This window comes from Ipomoea triloba, chromosome 13 (genome assembly GCF_003576645.1).
Source record: "Ipomoea triloba cultivar NCNSP0323 chromosome 13, ASM357664v1".
Lineage (NCBI taxonomy): Eukaryota > Viridiplantae > Streptophyta > Magnoliopsida > Solanales > Convolvulaceae > Ipomoea > Ipomoea triloba.
The window spans coordinates 10,398,127-10,420,789 of NC_044928.1; positions in this window are offsets into that span (position 1 = coordinate 10,398,127).

Here is a 22,663-nt window from a genome sequence, read left to right on the forward strand (position 1 = left end):
ATCTATATCTATACTATTAATAAAAACAAAATTCTCAATTTTATCTGCCCGCCCAAAACACTTCTACACTATTAAGGTTAGAGTAATTAGAGTCGTCAAAACGGGCTTAGCCCGCCGGTTTAGCCCATCCCGCCCCGCGAAAAGGACGGGGCAGACTTTGATATTTTGGGCCCGTATTTTGGCAGGCTTAAAAAGCCCGCCACCGCATAACCCGCGGGCTTGGCGGGGCGGGCTTGGCGGGCCGGCGGGGACCCGTCAAGCCATATTATTATTATTATTATTATTATTATTATTATTATTATTATATATATATATATATATAAACAATTTTTTTTGGTTTACAGTTCGCAAATTGTAAACCAAATTTAATTTTATATTTATATTCAATTTTTGTTTACAGTTTACGAACTGTGCTCTCCCTTGCGGTTCACATCACTCAATGTTACGAAATACACCACTCAATGTTAAGAAACACACCACAATGAAATGCATAAAAACACCTCATAACTCCCCTGTTTCTAATTGTGCATTTCTTAACACTGTGTGGTGTATTTTTTTCATATGTAATGGTATGTTTTGGTGATGTATACCTAATAGTGCATATTTGTGTGGTGTGTTTCTTAACATTGAGTGGTGTATTTCGTAACATTGAGTGGTGTGTGACCGCACGGCCGCACGGGAGAGCGCGGCCACATTTGAACCAAAATCTATATATATATATATATATATATATATATATAGGGTCATGTTCAGGTGTTGCCGCGCCTTCCCGTGCGGTTTACACCACTCAATGTTAAGAAATGCACCACTCAAACAACATTGAGTGGTGTAACATTGAGTGGTGCATTTCGTAACATTGAATGGTGTAAACCGCACGGCCGCACGGGAAGGTGCGACCACATTTGAACAGAAATATATATATATATATATATATATATATATTAAATCAAGTTTTAAAAAATTAATATATTATATAAATGATTTGTTATTTGCTTATGGATTATCACATTATGTATTTGATTATTTAATAGTTATTTTAATATATATTTAATACTTTTTTATATTAACTTTTGTTTAAATTTAAAATATTTAAAATTTGGCGGCCCCACCATGGCCAGTGGGCTTAAGGCGGGGCGGCTTCCCTTGCGCCCGTATTTTGGCGGGATTTTTAGGCCGCACCCGCCATATGGAAGGCTTTGGCGGGTCCCGCCCCGCTGGCCCGTATCGACACCTCTATGCGTAATATTATAAAATATGATAATACAATTACTAATAAAATATATTCTTCCATATGTTCCTATTCGTAATATAATTGTAGATTAAAATTACTAATTCTAATAATAAAGTAAATATATTTTCCTACAATGCAATCTATATCTATCTATACTATTAATAAAAACAAAATCCTCAATTTTAACTTGACGCCCAAAACACTCCTATACTATTAAGGTAAAACAAAATTCTCAATTTTAACTTCCCGCCCAAAACACTCTTATACTATTAAGGTTTGCGTAATATTGTAAAATATGGTAATAGAATTCCTATTCATAATACAATTGTACATTAAAATATGGTAATACAATTCGTAATAAAATATATCCTTCCCTATGTTCCTATTCAGAATCGTAATACAATTCTAGATTAAAATTACTAATCGTAATAATACAGTACATACATTTCCCTGCAATGCAATTTATACTATTAATAAAAACAAGATCCCCAACTTTAACTTCCTACCCAAAGCACTTCTATACTATTAAGGTTTGCGTAATATTGTAAAATATGGTAATAGAATTCCTATTCGTAATACAATTGTACATTAAAATATGGTAATACAATTCGTAATAAAATATATTCTTTCATACGTTGCTATTCGTAATACAATTCTAGATTAAAATTACTAATCGTAATAATACAGTACATATATTTCCCTCCAATGCAATCTATCTATACTATTAATAAAAATAATATCCCCAACTTCAATTTTCACGCCCAAATCATTCCTATATACTATTAAGGTTTGCGTAATATTGAAAAAATATGGTAATAGAATTCCTATTCGTAATACAATTATACATTAAAATATGGTAATACAATTCGTAATAAAATATATTCTTCCCTACGTTCCTATTCGTAATACAATTCTAGATTAAAATTACTAATCGTAATAATACAGTACATATATTTCTCTGCAATGCAATCTATACTATTAATAAAAACAATATCTTCAACTTTAACTTCCTGCCCAAAACACTCCTATACTGTTTGCGTAATATTGTAATAGAATTCATATTCGTAATACAATTGTACATTAAAATATGGTAATACAATTCGTAATAAAATATATTCTTCCCTACGTTCCTATTCGTAATACAATTCTAGATTAAAATTACTAATCGTAATAATACAGTACATATATTTCTCTGCAATGCAATCTATACTATTAATAAAAACAATATCTTCAACTTTAACTTCCTGCCCAAAACACTCCTATACTGTTTGCGTAATATTGTAATAGAATTCATATTCGTAATACAATTGTACATTAAAATATGGTAATACAATTCGAAATAAAATATATTCTTCCCTACGTTCCTACTCATAATATAATTCTAGATTAAAATTACTAATCGTAATAATACAGTACATATATTTCTCTGCAATGCAATCTATACTATTAATAAAAATAAGGGGAAATGGCGCTTTTGACCCCTGAATTATTCTACTTTCGAAGATTTTGTCCCTATCAATTGATTTGAACAAATTTAGTCCTTTAATTTTTCATAATGTATCACAATTAGTCCCTGATATTATATAATTAAAAATTTTATTAATAAATTTGTTTTATACGGTTATATTTGTACTATCTCCAACTTCTTTCTTCTTCCTCTTAACCATGTACGCCATCTCCCTCAAACATTTGATTTGCAAGAACTCTAACACATAAACAATCAAAATCAATAATTAAGATTCTCCCCCTCCTCTTTAGGAAGCCACATAATAGTTTTTTGACAAACCCACTTGTGATGGGGAGAGAGATCGAGACCAACCGGAGAAGAAGAACCCCATCGGAAAATACAAATATGTAGTCGCCGGAAATGGACTGCCAAGCTGAGGAGACGGATATCTCTAAGCAAGCCCATAGGAGAAGTCCATGTTCAAAGCCACCGGGAAAGCTAATTAAGTCTACGTCTACTGTCGTGGATGAAGAACAAGTCGCCGGAATGTCGTTGACCACCAAAGAGACCCAGTTGACCAAGCATTACGATGAACGCCGAAAAATGGAGATTCCGATGAATAGATAACAAGCTGGAAAGCTCTTAAAATTACTTAAAATGAATATTGGTAATGGATTAACGTCTTTTGTCCAAGCAAATGATTTGCAAATTTTCATGCATATGAATTACGTAATTTGTCGGCAAATCAACCACAGGAACATGGAAGGAAAAAAGAGCGAAAAAGAATGTTAAAGAGGAGGAGAATCCTACTTATTGATTTTTTATTGTTTATGAGAGGATTCTTGTAAATGAAATATTTGATGAAGATGGCGTATGTTCTTAAGAGAAGAGAGAAGGAAGTGAAGAATACTTGACAAATACTACTCCATGAAAAAAATAATTAATAAAAGTTTTAATTATATAATATCAAGGACTAAATGTGGTACATTAAAGATAATTGAAGGACTAAGTTTGTTCAAATCAATTGACAGGGGCCAAATTTCTAAAACTAAAACAATTAAGGGGCCAAAAGCGCCATTTTCCCATTATATCCTAAACTTTAACTTTCCGCCCAAAACACTTCTATGCTATTAAGGTTTGCGTAATATTGTAAAATATGGTAATAGAATTCATATTCGTAATACAATTATACATTAAAATATTATAATACAATTCGTAATAAATATATTATTCCCTACGTTCTTATTCGTAATACAATTTTAGATCAAAATTACTAATCGTAATAATACAGTACATATATTTCTCTACAATGCAATCTATACTATTAATAAAAACAATAGCCTCAATTTTAACATTCCGCCCAAAAGACTCCTATACTATCCGCCCAACTCTAACTCAAATTGGTCAACTTTGAGAACCAATTTCGTATAACTACGAAGAATCCGAATCTACTTTGACCCGACCCAAATCGAAAGTGGACCCCACATATATTTGTACCACAATATAGCCACAAAAATGTCATTTTATGTTATTTTTTTTCAACAATTATTTGTCTAGAGAATATCAACGTTCTACGGTCAACCAACAATCACTCAACTGATTATCATATTACTCACAGGTAAATTTTTCTCTAATATAGTTATACTTACTGAATATCAAAATCTAAGTGTACCTCAAGATCTTGCAATAACTAACTGACAAGTAATTAAATTAATGATATATAATGCAATGCCAATTATCTACATATTGCATTTATACACTTATTTGAGAACACTGAATTTTTGTGATATTTGTTGCATTCAAGGAAGACTCATACTATAGTTTATTTGTCGTTCTTATATATATATATATTATAAATCATAATATCATAAGAAACATATACTTTGATGAAATATGAAGCATGAGTAGTCTGCCAATCAACGGTTATGGACATCGCATTTCAACAGTTTGGATGGACATAATTTCAAAAAGCCATACACTCCATTTGGTAATCTGGAGTAAAGTTTGGATTAACAGTTTAGATATATGATTCATACATTCTGATATATTTTTGTTTATTGCCTTATGCTAGTATGATGATTTGAATTTTGAGAACATAGAAACAAGCTTGAAACATGCTTATATGTTTGAATGATCTTACCTCAAAGTTACTACCCACTATGACACAATGTTTTATGTTGTATGTTAGACTCAAGGTTACTAACTTCTCACAATAGTCCCTTCAAAAAAAAAAAAAAAAAACTTCTCACAATAGTCAGAGACTTTCTTTATATGTATGAAATATTGACAAAAAAAATTAGGCTTTAGATGTGAATTTTACTTATATATACCGGGGAATCTGAAACATTTTGAAATTTAGTGATTGGTAAAATCAATATGTTTTACTATCAAAACTAATTTTATGGAAAAAAAATCATAGAATACATGTAGAATATAAAATTAAAATTTCAGTGTCAATATTGTTATGACTCAATGCTTTGATTACATTAAAAGTGATTTTTTAAAATTTCAAGCTCAAGATATGGCACGCTTGATGAGTCGCAGCTGGAAGGTCAGTGATCTGCTCGCTGACTTTAGATGTCGTTGATCAAATTAATCGTACATGTGCAACATGAATATTGCAAAACGACGAACATATTTAAGTTGTAACTCTTTGTGTAAGGCAGAACCAGACTGTGAAAATCTATTAGAAGTACACACTCCTAAATTCTTAAATAGTTTGAGATTGTATGATTTTCTTAATTATTCATTGACATTAATTAAAGGTCGGTGCACCTGTTATGTTATTGCGGAAGATAGACCATTCTATTGGTCTTTATAACGGTACACGACTCATCATCACAAGATTGACAGATCACATTGTTGAAGCAAGAATAATTAATGGGGCACATGAAGGAACCAAAGTTCTTATCCCTCGAATGTCTCTCATTCTTTCTGATACGAGATTACCTTTCAAGTTCCAACATAAATAATTCCCATTGATGCTTGCATATGTCATGACTATCAACAAAAGCTAGGGCCGAACACTAACTCACGTTGGGTTATTGCTGAAAAAAAATAGTTTTTAATCACGGTCATTTGTAAATACAACCGGTGATATTATGTTTTTTTTTTCAAGATGGAAAAATTTCTATATATCTACACAAAAATATATCTTCCATACATATGAGTTAGAATAGCAATTGATTCCTATAACTGAGTTACTAGAGAACGAGCATATTTGCCCAATTTATAAAAATCTTAAACAATGATATATAAAATCTCTAAAATTCCAGCACCGCATACGTACATCTACACATAAGCTATTAATTAAGCAATTATTTGCTGGAATTCAAACAATGATAACATCAAAAAACATAATCGATCCAAAACATATCTTCAATTGTATTATATAATATTTGATGTTATAATTTATATAATTATATAGCGATCCAAATATTCTTAATTTTTTTATAACAAATTCATTCCATGCATTGCACGGGTGAAAATACTAGTAACAATAATAATAATATAATAATAAATCAAACTAAATAACAAAATATATTACCTACGATAAAACGCCAAATATATTACCTACGATCAAACTAAAGAGGGATTCCTTACCTCTTTAGAGGATCTTAAAACCGTAGAATTTGATGATTTCCTCCTTCGAACCTTTCACCAAAGATCCTAAACAAAATCACCATAATAACAACATTTTCGTGAACCTTTAGTGTACACTTAGGTTCTAGGAAGGATTTAACCGAATAAAACCAAAGCCTTACCTATACTAGAGCACTTGAGTTGAAGAGATGCTTAGGGAGTTCTTGATCACAAAGTAGAAGACTAAGTTTTTCTTTCTTCTTCTTTTTCCTTATGATTTTCGAAATTATGGGAGATGAGAGAGGGGATGATGGTGAGTTTTGCTTGATGTTTAAGAAACAAGTGCAACATTCCCATACCTCTTATGACATGCATTAATTACCTCCACCATGTGGTAATTAGGAGTGCCACATGTCAACTCCCCATGGTAGCTCTTGAAGAGTAAAAATTCACTTTGCCAGTTTGGGGTTAAATCAGATGAAAGTTCGGAGGATTATAACTTAATTCGGGAAAATTCTAACACCAAAATTATCTTAAAAATAATCCCGTCGATAACCACTAAAATTGGGAATTTTTCGGTATCTCACGAAATATAGGTACGACGGTCTGTAATAATTTTACCCTTACAGTCCGTTTAAATTCTTACTTGAACTAACTAGAAGTCCAAGCTTAATCGTATCATACTTAATAATCTAATCTCTAGGAAAATTCGAACTGTATATAAATCTTTAAAAATTTTACGATTTGTGACCGGTACGTAGATCGCAGCTTATTAATAACTAGTCTCACTTATAAAAATCCTTCTGAAGCACCGAGAGATCATCTCATAAATGTCATAGCCTAAAAAAAAATATTTTTCGAACCATAAACTTATCGGAAAAGACGAGGGGTTACAGTCTTCCCCCCTTAAAATAGTTTCGTCCCCGAAACTTCCTTCTTGTTATCCATGGATTCAAAGTAGGTCATCACTAAATTCTTATCTCCAAAATTATCAGGTTAGGCTGTAATGCTTTCTTATTTCCAACATTTCATACCCTAAGCTTCCCAAGGTCCGAATAGCTTTTGATATCACTTTGGAGCACATAAATTTCCACATAATAAATTTTAACCCCTTAACACGGCATTTTTAATCTCAACAATATAAATCATCTTTAATCCAATAGCAGTATATCTTGAGGAAATCATACACATTCAAGTATGTATAGAGATGCATACCAAAGTATCTATAAATTTTCCAGGAGATAAGGTCGTTGCCTATTTCATAATCAACTATTTCCTCCAGATTCACCATATACAATCTTTATATCAATATTTCCATGTAACAATCTCCTCAATGCGTATCATAATAATATCTTTATCTTAACTTTTCCATATAACAATTTCCTCCATATATATCATAATATCATCACTACTCAAAATTCTTTTAAACCAAAACTTATTCACCAATAGAGAGATTTCCAACTCTCAAAATAAATACCAAAGGAATAACTCCAATATCTCAAAATAATTATCAAATAGATAATTCCAATATCTCAAAACATCCAAAGGATAGTCCCATTATCTCGAAATAAACATCCAAAAGATAATTCCATTATCTCAAATAAACATCCAAAAGATAATCTCAATCTCTCAAAATAACCACCAAATAGAGAGTATCCAAACTCTCACAATAACCACCAAAGATAACTCTTCGAATAATTGATTAAACTTTTCATATATCCAAAAAGAGGTATTATATAAAATACCAAGGAGGAATGGGTCCAAATGGAAAGTTTCAACTTCCAAACCAATACCAACCCAACCAGACGAATCCACGAACCGGTGGCCAAAACCAAATAGAGAGATCTCAACTCTCATCATCATCACCATAATCATAATAATAATAGTCATAAAGGATAGTTCGAAACCTCCAAGTATCACCACCCTCTGGGACAACATATATAAATAACCGTATCCTTCAAAATATCATATCTTACATCTATAACCCAAAATTACTTATTCAATGCCATATATTATGTCCATAACCTTCATATTTATAATATTCACATACCAATATTTTCCTTTTCAGAATCCGGATGCCAATAATTTCTTCACCAAATCTCTCCAACATCATAATTTCATTACTTATCATAATCTCTGTAAATCTAATAATTTCACTAACAATCACAAGAACGAACAATATGTATTCTCATCAAATAATTTCATAAGACGTGTACTCACATTTTCACAAAATCATTTAGCATAAAGACAAAGGGGTGTATATCCCAAAATTAGCATAAGCTAAGTAAGTTCCATTTCACTCCGTAAAATATAGGCTTGGGTTTTATGGTTTTCAACAATCATATTCTTTCCAAAATCGTATAGATATATATATCATTTGTCTCATAATCTTCATAAAATATTTTCCCAAAATATATGTGGAGATATCATTTTCCAAAATAACATATTTGTCAAGGAGGATTAGATACCAATAAAAAAAACACAATACTCCACCAATAGGACCGCAGCCCTAGATTCTCATCTCAATAGCAAATAGAACCGCAGCTCTAGTGCTCATAATAATCTGGACCGCAGCCCAAGATTCTCATATATTTTCCAAAAAAAGGTTTGTAAGATTTCCGGCTCACCCCGGCAGCAAGTATTCTTATCCTCCAAGACTGAATATGTATATATAATTTCCAGAATATATCACTTCCTCATGATAAATATCTTCTTCAAAAATATATAATTTCTTAAAACACATTTTTCTCCACAATAATTCATTCCATAAGAATATATCATTCTTAGTACATATATGTACATAACACCAAAATTCCAAGCCGAGCATTTACACAACACACTAGTTTGACCCGTAACAAACAATTCTCGATAATTCGAGAATCATACACATATTATGCAATGCACTTGTGATCACGTGGACATCATAATGCGCATAATTTTGCAAAACACATAATTTTGATATCATATCATATCATAGTCAATATACATATATATGGGGTAAATAATGATTTTAGCGAACATGAGCTCACTCGCAACAGGGCGTACCAAACTCTATCATCGATAACAATGATCTCAAATCCTAAGCTTATAACAAAGATGTCACATCTCACAAAGATTTCACAGCCTAGGCTCTAATCTAACCTCCAAAGATTCGAATCGCCTTAATACCAACTTATAACAGAGCGTACCAAACTCTGTTTTCAAGAACTTATAACCTTAAGCTCTGATAGATTCCACTTTGTAACAGAGCTTCACCAATTCTATTATCGATAACAAGGATCTCAAATCCTAAGCTCTGATCTCTACTATGTAACAGAGCTTACCAAACTCTATTGCCCATGGCAAAGATCTCACAACCTAAAGCTCTGACCTATCTCCAAGATCTTATAACCTTAGGCTCTCGATTTTCACTTAGTAACAGAGTGTCTCAAGCTCTACTGTCCAAACAGGATTTCATATCCTAAGCTCTGATACCAATTTGTAACACCCCAATTTTCACATCTTGGATTTGTTACAAAATCCCTAATAATACATTGCGGAAGCTTACATCTTATTAGCAGAAAACTGGGTGTTACCGCCACGCTTAGGTATCTCTCCTATACCCAAACGTTAAGGCTAAACTTACAACGTCAACAACCACATCAACATTCAAAAGTGTACATATGGAACTAACCCTCCCAGGGTGTCTATTCTAGGATAGAGTAGTCTTCAACCTCGACTCCCATCCTATTCAGAGCTCATCGGCCACAGGGGCCCACGCTAAACTGCATCTAATAAAGGACACAATGAAGTGTAGTTAGCGCAACGGCTAAGTAAGGAAATCCATTGTCACTCAAAAGTAAACAAAGGTTTCGAAAAACATGATTCTCAGAAAACTGCACGTTTTACCCATAAGTTGCAATCTACCTGCAACCAGCAAATAGACTTCGCTCTGCAGTATGAATTAATCATACAAAACCTTTCAATAACTCTCTCACTCAGCTAATAGACTTCGCTCTGCAGTATGAATTAATCATACAAAACCTTTCAATAACTCTCTCGCTCAGCGAATAGACTTCGCTCTGCAGTATGAATTAATCATACAAAACCTCGCAATAACTCTTTCACTCAGCGAATAGACTTCGCTCTGCAGTATGAATTAATCATACAAAACCTCTCTCAGCGAATAGACTTCGCTCTGCAGTATGAATTAATCATACAAACCTCGCGTTAACTAGTATATTCACATGATGACTCAAAATTATCATACTTGTTCAATTGTGTTTCCAAAATACACATATTGGTTAATGATTTTCCACCATGAAAATCCAAGTAACGAGAGTCACATTATTTCTTAAAACGCAATTTTCTCCAAGTTAAGAGATATAATGCACAAAAATGATATTCGAGCTTTCAAAAATTTACGCGGTTGCCCGTAGGCCCTCCAAACATCATAACACTCGGGATTAAAACATCGGGGAAAAGTTCGGTCACAAACGAGTCGAAAACGAATTCGTGTCGCGCGGACTCGCGGTTGGCCGCAGCTGCGGACGCGTGCGTCCGCACGTTCGGCAAATGGCGCCGAAACTGGGCGCCCACGGACGCGCAGCGGCCGTGCCCGCGTCCGGCCTTTCGGCCGTGACGCCGTAACTCTGGGCGTCGATGGACGCGCGTTGGACGCGAGTCCAAGGCCGCGTCCACCCAAATCTGCCAGAAATTTCAGCTTGGCGCAGTCCGAAAGATTGAGCCGGTAAAGATAGTTCTCGAACTCTTTTTCACTTGAAATTTTTATGGTAGAACCCCAACTTATAGTACTTGATGTCCATAAAAAGTTTTTGTCATTTTGATCCGCGAATAAACACAGAAAATTCCATTTTTGCCCTCGGCAGTGTGCTGTCCAGAATTATTTTCTCTCTGGACCAGTTTTGGAGAAAAATTCGAAAACCATACTTATACTACTCCGATCATTATGAAATTGTATATGCAGGTTCTACACTTATTGGACTACATATCTGAGAAAAATGGAGTTAAAATACCTTACCAAATTTTCCCAATAAATCTCGGAAGTTACTGCCAGAATTTATCTTGATTTCTTTTCACTATTTTCACAAGCATAAGCCTATATAGGAATAAATACAACATATACATGCATAAATTAGCTATGGACATGTATACAAAAATTACCAAAATCCAAAGTGTGGTTTCTTGAGTCAACTAGTAGATCCATAAACTTAACACATAATTTTCACATAAAACTCCTAGTCACATAATTTACTAGTATTTGATCACCTTCAAGTGACTAAACCAACTTAAGGGATCGCTTACCTCTTTAGAGGATCTTAAAACCGTAGAATTTGATGATTTCCTCCTTCGAACCTTTCACCAAAGATCCTAAACAAAATCACCATAATAACAACATTTTCATGAACCTTTAGTTTACACTTAGGTTCTAGGAAGGATTTAACCGAACAAAACCAAAGCCTTACCTATACTAGAACACTTGAGTTGAAGAGATGCTTAGGGAGTTCTTGATCACAAAGTAGAAGACTAAGTTTTTCTTTCTTCTTCTTTTTCCTTATGATTTTCGAAATTATGGGAGATGAGAGAGGGGATGATGGTGAGTTTTGCTTGATGTTTAAGAAATAAGTGCAACATTCCCATACCTCTTATGACATGCATTAATTACCTCCACCATGTGGTAATTAGGAGTGCCACATATCAACTCCCCATGGTAGCTCTTGAAGAGTAAAAATTCACTTTGTCAGTTTGGGGTTAAATCAGATGAAAGTTCGGAGGATTATAACTTAATTCGGGAAAATTCTAACACCAAAATTATCTTAAAAATAATCCCGTCGATAACCACTAAAATTGGGAATTTTTCGGTATCTCACGAAATATAGGTACGACGGTCTGTAATAATTTTACCCTTACAGTCCGTTTAAATTCTTACTTGAACTAACTAGAAGTCTAGGCTTAATCGTATCATACTTAATAATCTAATCTCTAGGAAAATTCGAATTGTATATAAATCCTTAAAAATTTTACGGTTCGTGACCGATACGTAGATCGCAGCTTATTAATAACTAGTCTCACTTATAAAAATCCTTCTGAAGCACCGAGAGATCATCTCATAAATGTCATAGCCTAAAAAAAAATATTTTTCGAACCATAAACTTATCGGAAAAGACGAGGGGTTACAGGTGTGAACCGCATGGCCGCACCTGAACCTGACTATATATATATATATATATGTATATATATATATACACACACACACACACACACACACACATACATATATATATTCAAATGCGGCGGGAGCTCCCATGCAGTCGTGCGGCCTAATCTGCGTCGTCCAATTTCATTAATCCAATTGGAATTCGCGTATGTTTAAGTGGGGGTATTATGGTAATTTTAATATATATATTACGTGAATTGAAATGGTGCATTTTAATAAATAGTGTGGTGCGTTTGAATACATGTTGTGGTGCATTTTGTTACATATGTTGGTCCATTAACTGTGTTGTGGAATGATGTGTTTTAATCTATTTGCTGGTGCATTTTCATATGTAGAATGGTGTGTAACTGTATTGTGGAATGATGTGTTTTAATACGTCCTTTGGTGCATTTTAATACGTAGAATGGTGTGTATTTTAACACATGTGTTTCTAATAAGTGTGTCGTGGAATTGTGTGTTTTAATCCGTCCTCTAGTGCATTTTAATACGTTGAATTATGTGTATTTTAACACATGTTTTCTAATAAGTGTAATAGTGCATGTTTATAATTTGGGATGGGGATTTTCAACAAGTGAAATTGTGCATTTTAACACACGTTGTGGTGCATTTTAATACGTAAAATGGTGCATATTTTAGCACATGTTTTCTATTATGTGTAAAAAGTGTATACTTATAATTTGACATGAGGCACATTGTGGTACATTTTAATACGTAGAATGATGCGTTTTATCACGCATATTGATGAATTTTAAGTGAATAGATGCATTTGGTTATAGTGCGTAATGGTGTGTTTTATCGGTCCTCTGGTGTGTTTTAGTACGTAGAAGTGTGTGGTTTGTAACATATATATATTGCGCGTTGATTTGATGACTTGATTTGATCTAATGGCTGAAAATAGGCCGCGCGGCCGCACCAAATGACCAAGCTGCACTTGATGATGACTCTATATATATATATATATAGGGTTGCACTCTCGTGCGTACTGTCACCCAGGTAAAAAATGAGAACGCTTCACAGCCGTCCACGTGTCCAGATCAACGAATCAGATGCAATTTTAAAAAAATGACGCGGTGGCATTTTCGTAAATAACTGGAACTTTGGTGCACCTAATTTCACTTAAAAGTGCACCTACTTTCACTTAGAAGTGCACCTACTTTCACTTACAAGTGCGCGTAATTTACTTTGTTAATATTCATGCACCTATTTCGCAAATATTTTCACTTACAAATGCAAGTAATTTACCTTGTTAATATTCATGCACTGGTGCAACCTAGGTGCACCTAGTTATAACATTAGGTGCACTTAGTATTGATGCTCAGTGTACAATTCACTTGCACCTGTAATACATTTTACTTGCATCTGCAATACATTTTACTTGTACTTGTGCAAGCAATTTACTTTGTTAACATTCATGCACCTGAGTGCAACCTATGTGCACCTAGTTATAACATTAGGTGCACCTAGATATAACATTAGGTGCACTTAGTATTAATGCTCATTGTACAATTTACTTGCACTTGTCATACATTTTACTTGCACGTGTGCACCTATTTTCACTTACAGGTGCAAGTAATTTACCTTGTTAACATTTATGCATATGGGTGCACCTATGTGCACCTAGTTATTATGACACCCCCAAATTAACATCCTGAGGCTTACTAAAAATAGCCTTACTATAAAAGGAAATATTAATACTTATTAAATTCATAATAATCAAAATCCACAATAACTTTATTCAAGGGTGCTACCGCCACACCTAATCCTACTTGATTAGATGCAAGGCTAGTCTCAAACAAATCCCAAATTTAAAATAACATCAAGTTCTCATAATCCTCAAAATATTAATATAAAATCCTTAAATAATCTTCATTACATAATCCTTTATTTTGCTAAATCCCCGAGCTAACATCAACTCAATCTACTGCTCTCGTCACTGCAACTCTTATCATTTATTCCCTGCTACTTACACAAGCAACAACAAAACACAACAAATAAAAAGGGGTTAGCAAAACATGCTAAGTAAGGGACTTGCCTACCCCCAAAAATAATTTTTAATAATACATAATTTGAAAAAGGGGTAGTAGTCTTTTTACCAAACCTTTCAGAAAATTCAACTGCATTTCCTTTGCTCAGAAAAATTGTTAATATAATAACAAAAATAATAATGATAATATGGAAGTATAATCATACACAAACGTAATGGGAAAGGGTCCTTTTATTTTCAGGCCCTAGTAACAGAACTTATGCTGTACTACACAAAAATTCCCATTTTCACTTTCGGAAACCGGACTCTAACCTTAAGTGTGCACACCCCCGAATGAGGATTCCAAGCCTCAACAGGAAGTTACCAGCCCTAGTAGCCAGGATAAAGTTTCTACTGACTACCCTGTAATTTAGGGTACATAGACCCATACCTACAGAACACACCATAGTGTCATAGTACCCGAGGATTGTTCCTGACGGGCACTCCTCTACAACAATTAAATTACAATCACATAATCAAATTTCAAACTTCACATAGCTTCCAATTTTTATGAAAATATAATTTTCCAAATCATTTTCCATACCAAAATCTCTTGAAAATTTTGTGAAGAAATATTTTATTTAAAAACTCTAATTTGTCCAAAATTCTCAATCTCCCATAAAATAGTATTCTTAATAAAAGAAAAATCCTTATTCCCAAAAATATCAAAAAGATCAATTATCACTAGAGATAATCTTAAAATAATTATCTATCCATATTTAACATAAATTCATACAAATCAACAAAGCAAAATATAACTTAAAATAATTAAATAATTTTTTTTATAAAACTACGTACATACGTACTGGATAAAAATATATATACATACACTAAAATTTCTACCAACCACACGAATTCCTAATTTCATGCAAATACTAGTAATCAACTAATATCTCAATTCTACATAATACTAATTAATAATATCACTTTACAACTAATACATACACGATAATTACATACAAAAACATAAGGAATATATATACACAAATAACACATACAGTACAATTAAATAAAAGAAAACATTTTATTATATTTTTTTATAAAACATACGTACAACACAATTAACTAAAAGAAAATATATTATTATAATATATCTTATTTTCTTTCTTTCTTCCTCTTTTATACGTACTACAAAAATATAATATATATATTTATATAATTATTCTGCATACTGTACATACATGGGTTATATATATATATATATACATTAATTTTAGTGTACATACGGTATATACATATATAGCATTACGAAAAACATATATATTTATTTATAAATATACATACAGTATATATATAATATTAATGCGAAAAATATTATATATATATTTATAAATATACGTACGGTATATATATCATCTTAATACAAAAAAAATATTATTTTATTATTTATAGATATATATATACGGTGCTCACAGTATATAGCAATATTCATATATACTACACTTATACACATATATATACGCACAATACAAACCATATATATTTATATATATATACGTATGATGTAATATATATACATAAATACATATATGTATAATCTACACACATGATCAAACACCACATACATTCATATGTATTTCTACGCATACACATATATTCAAAATATATTTTATAACCAAAAATCACATATTTTATGATCATCAACTTGCATCAATTTCACCACAATATATATATATATATATATTCATATATACATCAAAACATACAAATGGGATAAGCAAGTAGAAAACAAACCCACTTACTTGGATATCAAAAACCTCAACTTTAAATCAATCTTCAAGGTGACTAGGGCTCTCCTTCTACCATCATCATCATCAATCATTACAAAGAAAGAACCCACATAAGCACACAATTAAACAATCACCCTAACACTATACTACCCGAAAAAATACAATAAAAATACTAACTTACTTGAGAAGATGAAGTTCCAAACTCTTGAATAAAAATGATGGAAGAAATATATATATATTTTTACACAGGAACGAATCAGAAGGAAAAGATGAAGAAGAAAATTCCCTTCTTTTTAGATGAAGATGTCGGCTAGAAGACTAGGAAGGCTAAAGGGAAAGACTAAATCAATCCCTTATATGAAGGAAGATAAATAGGTAGTCATCCTTTAATAATTAGAATTCTCCAAATCAAGACTTTGTAACCTCCAATCTCCCTTATTATGTATTAAAGATATTGATCTTATATAATATTATATATAGTAGTAATATATATTACACACATATATAATATATATATCCACACGGCTATTATACATATATATACACATCAAAATATAATTTATAATATAAGGTCCAAAATAGTGATCACCTAATTAATTACATATATAATATAAAATAATAATGATTGAGTATATATACATATAACTATTTAGTATATAGGTACCTTATATAACTAATATATATATATATATAGATTAATATACACGCACACTACACAAACTTAATTAATATATATATATATATACATACGTTACACCACACATGCACACACGCATATACGTATATTATATATATATATATATAAAATAATTAAATATAATTACTATATCTCACAATACTATATAATAGTAATATAGTTATAAAAGTAATATAATAATTAATATAAGGTTTTGGTAGTCCAAATGAATATAGCTCACGGTTCAAATGAAATTGAACATAGAAATAGAGTCCAATGAATATGGTATAGAGATTTCATGAACATTGAGGAATAATAGGGAATAACTTTGAAAGTTCAATAGGTAATATTGGAACCAAAAATCTCAAGTGTCACAGTTATAACATTACGTGCACCTAGTTATAACGTTATGTGCAACTACATTCCAGACACGTGGCGCGCTGTGATTCGTCCGCAGCTCTCTCCTGGGCTGCCAGTACGCACATGAACGCGATCCTATATATATATATATATATATATATATATATATATATATACATAGAATATGGCTCATATGCAGCCTGGTCACCCCATGTGGTCGTGCGGCTCAATCTGTGCCATCTAATTGAATTAATATAATGGTGGCAATTGTAGTTCGCGCATGTTAAGTGAGGGTTTTTTTTGGTAATTTTAGTATCTATATTGAAATGGTGCACTTTAGTACATGGTGTGCTGCGTTTTAATATATGTTGTGGTGCGTTTTATTACGTATGTTGGTACATTAACTGTGTTGTGGAATAGTGTGTTTTAATCCATCCGTTGGTGCATTTTCATGCGTAGAATGATGTGTATTTTAACACATGTTTTTCTAAAAAGTGTGTTGTGGAATGGTCTGTTTTAATCCGTCCTCTGGTGCATTTTAATACGTTGAATGGTGTTTATTTTAACACTTGTTTTCTAATAAGTGTAATAGTATTGTGGAATGATGTGTTTTAATCTATTTGCTGGTGCATTTTCATATGTAGAATGGTGTGTAACTGTATTGTGGAATGATGTGTTTTAATACGTCCTTTGGTGCATTTTAATACGTAGAATGGTGTGTATTTTAACACATGTGTTTCTAATAAGTGTGTCGTAGAATTGTGTGTTTTAATCCGTCCTCTAGTGCATTTTAATACGTTGAATTATGTGTATTTTAACACATGTTTTCTAATAAGTGTAATAGTGCATGTTTATAATCTGGGATGGAGATTTTAACCAAGTGGAATTGTGCATTTTAACACACGTTGTGATGCATTTTAATACGTAGAATGGTGCATATTTTAGCACATGTTTTCTAATATGTGTAAATAGTGTATACTTATAATCTGACTTCAGGCACGTTGTGGTATATTTTAATATGTAGAATGATGCGTTTTATCACGTATATTGATGAATTTTAATTGAATAGGTGCATTTGGTTATAGTGTGGAATGGAGTGTTTTATCGGTCCTCTGTTGCGTTTTAATACGTAGAATGGTGTGTTTTGTAACATATATAAATTGCGCGTTGATTTGAAAACTTGATCTGATCTAATGGCTGAAAATAGGCCGCACGGCCACACGTAATGAACCAGACCGCACCTGATGATGTCTCACTCTCTCTCTCTCTCTCTATATATATATATATATATATATATATATATATATATATATATATATATATATATATATATATATATATATATATATATATATGTTTAATCCATCCGTTGGTGCATTTCATGCGTAGAATGATGTGTATTTTAACACATGTTTTTCTAAAAAGTGTGTTGTGGAATGGTCTGTTTTAATCCGTCCTCTGGTGCATTTTAATACGTTGAATGGTGTTTATTTTAACACTTGTTTTCTAATAAGTGTAATAGTATTGTGGAATGATGTGTTTTAATCTATTTGCTGGTGCATTTCATATGTAGAATGGTGTGTAACTGTATTGTGGAATGATGTGTTTTAATACGTCCTTTGGTGCATTTTTTAATACGTAAATGGTGTGTATTTTAACACATGTGTTTCTAATAAGTGTTCGTAGAATGTGTGTTTTAATCCGTCCTCTGTGCATTTTAATACGTTGAATATGTGTATTTTAACACATGTTTTCTAATAAGTGTAATAGTGCATGTTTATAATCTGGGATGAGATTTTAACCAAGTGGAATTGTGCATTTTAACACACGTTGTGATGCATTTTTAATACGTAGAATGGTGCATATTTTAGCACATGTTTTCTAATATGTGTAAATAGTGGTATACTTATAATCTGACATGAGGCACGTTGTGGTATATTTTAATATCGTAGAATGATGCGTTTTATCACGTATATTGATGAATTTTAAGTGAATAGGTGCATTTGGTTATAGTGTGGAATGGAGTGTTTTATCGGTCCTCTGTGCGTTTTAATACGTAGAATGGTGTGTTTTGTAACATATATAAATTGGCGTTGATTTGAAAACTTGATCTGATCTAATGGCTGAAAATAGGCCGCACGGCCACACGTAATGAACCAGACCGCACCTGATGATGTCTCACTCTCTCTCTCTCTCTCTATATATATATATATATATATATATATATATATATATATATATATATATATATATATATATATATATATATATATATACGGCTCATATGCATCCTGGTCACCCATGCGGTCGTGCGGCTGAATCTGTGCTATCCAATTGAATTAATCTAATGGTGGCAATTGCAATTCGCGCATGTTAAGTGAGGGTTTTTTTTGGTAATTTTAGTATCTATATTGAAATGGTGCACTTTAGTACATGGTGTGGTGCGTTGTAATATATGCTGTGGTGCGTTTTATTACGTATGTTGGTACATTAACTGTGTTGTGGAATGGTGTGTTTTAATCCATCCGCGGGTGCATTTTCATACGTAGAATGGTGTGTAACTGTGTTGTGGAATGGTGTGTTTTAATCCTTCCTCTAATGCATTTTAATACGTAGAATGATGTGTATTTTAGAACATGTTTTCTAATAAGTGTAATAGTGCATGTTTATAATCTGGGACGAGGATTTTCAATAAGGGAATTGTGCATTTTAACACACGTTGTGGTGTATTTTAACACGTAGAATGGTGCATATTTTAACACATGTTTTCTAGTATGTGTAAATAGTATATGTTTATAATCCGACATGAAGCACGTTGTGGTGCATTTTAATACGTACAATGATGCGTTTTATTGCGTATATTGATGAAATTTTAAGTGAATAGGTGCATTTGGTTATAGTGCGGAATTGTGTGTTTTATCAGTCCTCACTATAACCTAATGCACCAGAATGGTGTGTTTTGTAACATATATATATTGCGCATTGGTTTGATGATTTGATGTAATGTAATGGTTGAAAAAAGGCAAGGAGTAGGCCACACTTGAACTCAACTATATATATATATATATATATATATATATATATATATATATATATATGTATTCAAGTGAGGACTATTATATTATAGAGGATTTTGAGGACTATTTATGTATGTTAGATTGTAATATTGAATGGCTTAAGATTAGTTTTATTTTTGGGTATGTTTTTTTTATCATCCGTGTAATTTTATACTGGAAGGGGATATTTTAGTCCTTTTTGTTGTATTTTATTTATGTTAGTATTCAATGAATGTATCTTATTTGCACGATAATTGTAGTTGGAGGTTTTTTCTCTTCCCCATTACGATTCGTTCGCAGCAGTCTTCACGACCCCGTTTCCTATTCGTTCGTAGCAATCCGCACGGCGCTTCGCTCCCGTTTCCGAGTAGGCATCTTGAAGGTTCATCCTCATCATTTTACTACTTTGCGCTGCAGTTGGGTTCTTTTTCAGTTGTCGTCCGACAGCGTTTTGGTTTGGTTTTCCGGCGTGTTATTCTGTTTTGGCGACGGGGAGCAATGCATGTGTCGGATGGTCTTCAATCTGCAGTCGTAGGGTGTAATAATGGCGGATGCCAGTGGTTCCCGTTAAAGATCTACCCGTTCCGGACTTCCAGTCAAGAGAGTGTGCCGGCGAGTAGAGGTTGGTTGTTCCATTTTTTTTTATTGTGTCTTGTCTTGCTATTCTTTTTGTTGGCATTGTTGATGGGGAAATATTGTGTGCCTAAGTTTATACTACCATCAATTCCTAGATTAAGTATATATTTGTATGCTTGGTTTTCCATAGGTAGTGATATTATATGTCATTTGATGTAATTTGTGTGCCCGGGGTCAATGATTTGTGTGCCCCACCTTTTGTAGACAAATTGGCTTGCATAGCTGTGTCCGAACATTGTGATTTTAGTTACTCTAGTTAATGTGGTTCGTGTTCTCTACTTTTTTACTTTGGTTTTTTTTTAAATGCCTATAGTCTTTTTTACACTGTTATCTTTATGCTTTGTTTAGAAATTGTTGTTGCATGAGTATTTCAAGGGTGTAGGTGAGGGGTTCAAGTCCAGTGTGTGCCTTAGTCTGGAGACTAAAAGGATGCCGATGAAGTGGCGGGACACCAGGAACAATATCGATTGTGGGGTTGGGTTTATCTTATGCGGCACATGGAGAGTTATTCTGGGGAAGGTGTTGGTAGTTGGGAGTGCGGGCTAACTAAGGGTGATATGGCAGCGCTTAATCGTTTATGTTTGCACTATATGAAGGAGATTTGCACTATTGATGTTAATGTACACCGTACGAGCAATGTGGCACGTGCGATACGATTTCTTTCTACTACTTCATCTGGCACACGACATTAATTTACTCACAACATTCTATGCAGTTTGGCTTCTGAGTACCCTCGAGATTAGATATGGGACAATGATACCATTGTACTGCTCGTCTTTTCATTTTAGTTTGAAGTTTATTAACTAGTATACTTTGTACTCAAAAAAAAAAAAAACTAGTATACTTTCGGTCATGTGTTTGGATCCGTTATTTTATATTTCGTGGTTTCACTTTGTGGTTATAATATTAGATTTCGTGTTATCATTTATATTTATTGTGTGCACTATGGTGGTGTTCTGTTTACCTTTTTCATGTTCCCCCCGAACTTGGTAGATCTTTTAATGTCTATTTTTTCGGTTATTAGCTTCGTCCCTGGAGAAAATTTACGGGATTGAACATGCACACAATAGTATTGGGTCGGGCACTCAAAGTAGATCCTAAACCCATTGAATTGATGAACTAATATATACTTAGTATACTAATTACTGTCTGTAACAAATTAGACACACGTTATTCCCCGCAGTGGCACGCAATAATATACCAGTTGGCACACCTTATACATCTATGTAATTCGGTGTCGCAAACTCAAATAATTATCCAGGCTCAGCAAAAAAAAACAGCCATTACACTTTTCAGTTTTGGCCTCACACGTTTTACCCCATCACCGTAAGCATTGAATTGGTATTGCAAAGCACACTACATAGTAATTGATGGCATACAATGTGCATAAGTGTTTACACAACAACTCAGATATGGTCTGATGGATTTCTCACATTCTGATATATATTCGTCATTCCCTCCTTGGCATATTTCGGGCTCATCCAATTGCCCATTGGTGCCCTGTCCGTCTATGTCTATATGCACACATTATATCATTAATTGGCAAACATTATATTATACTGAGTATTCACACTATATTAATTCAATTATCATTCGCACTCAACACATTCTCTGTTTTTCCAGTTTATATATTCCGTACTCTGTCCCAAACTCTAAACGTATTAACACTATTCATATTTTTATTGATTTTTAAAAAACCTTAAAC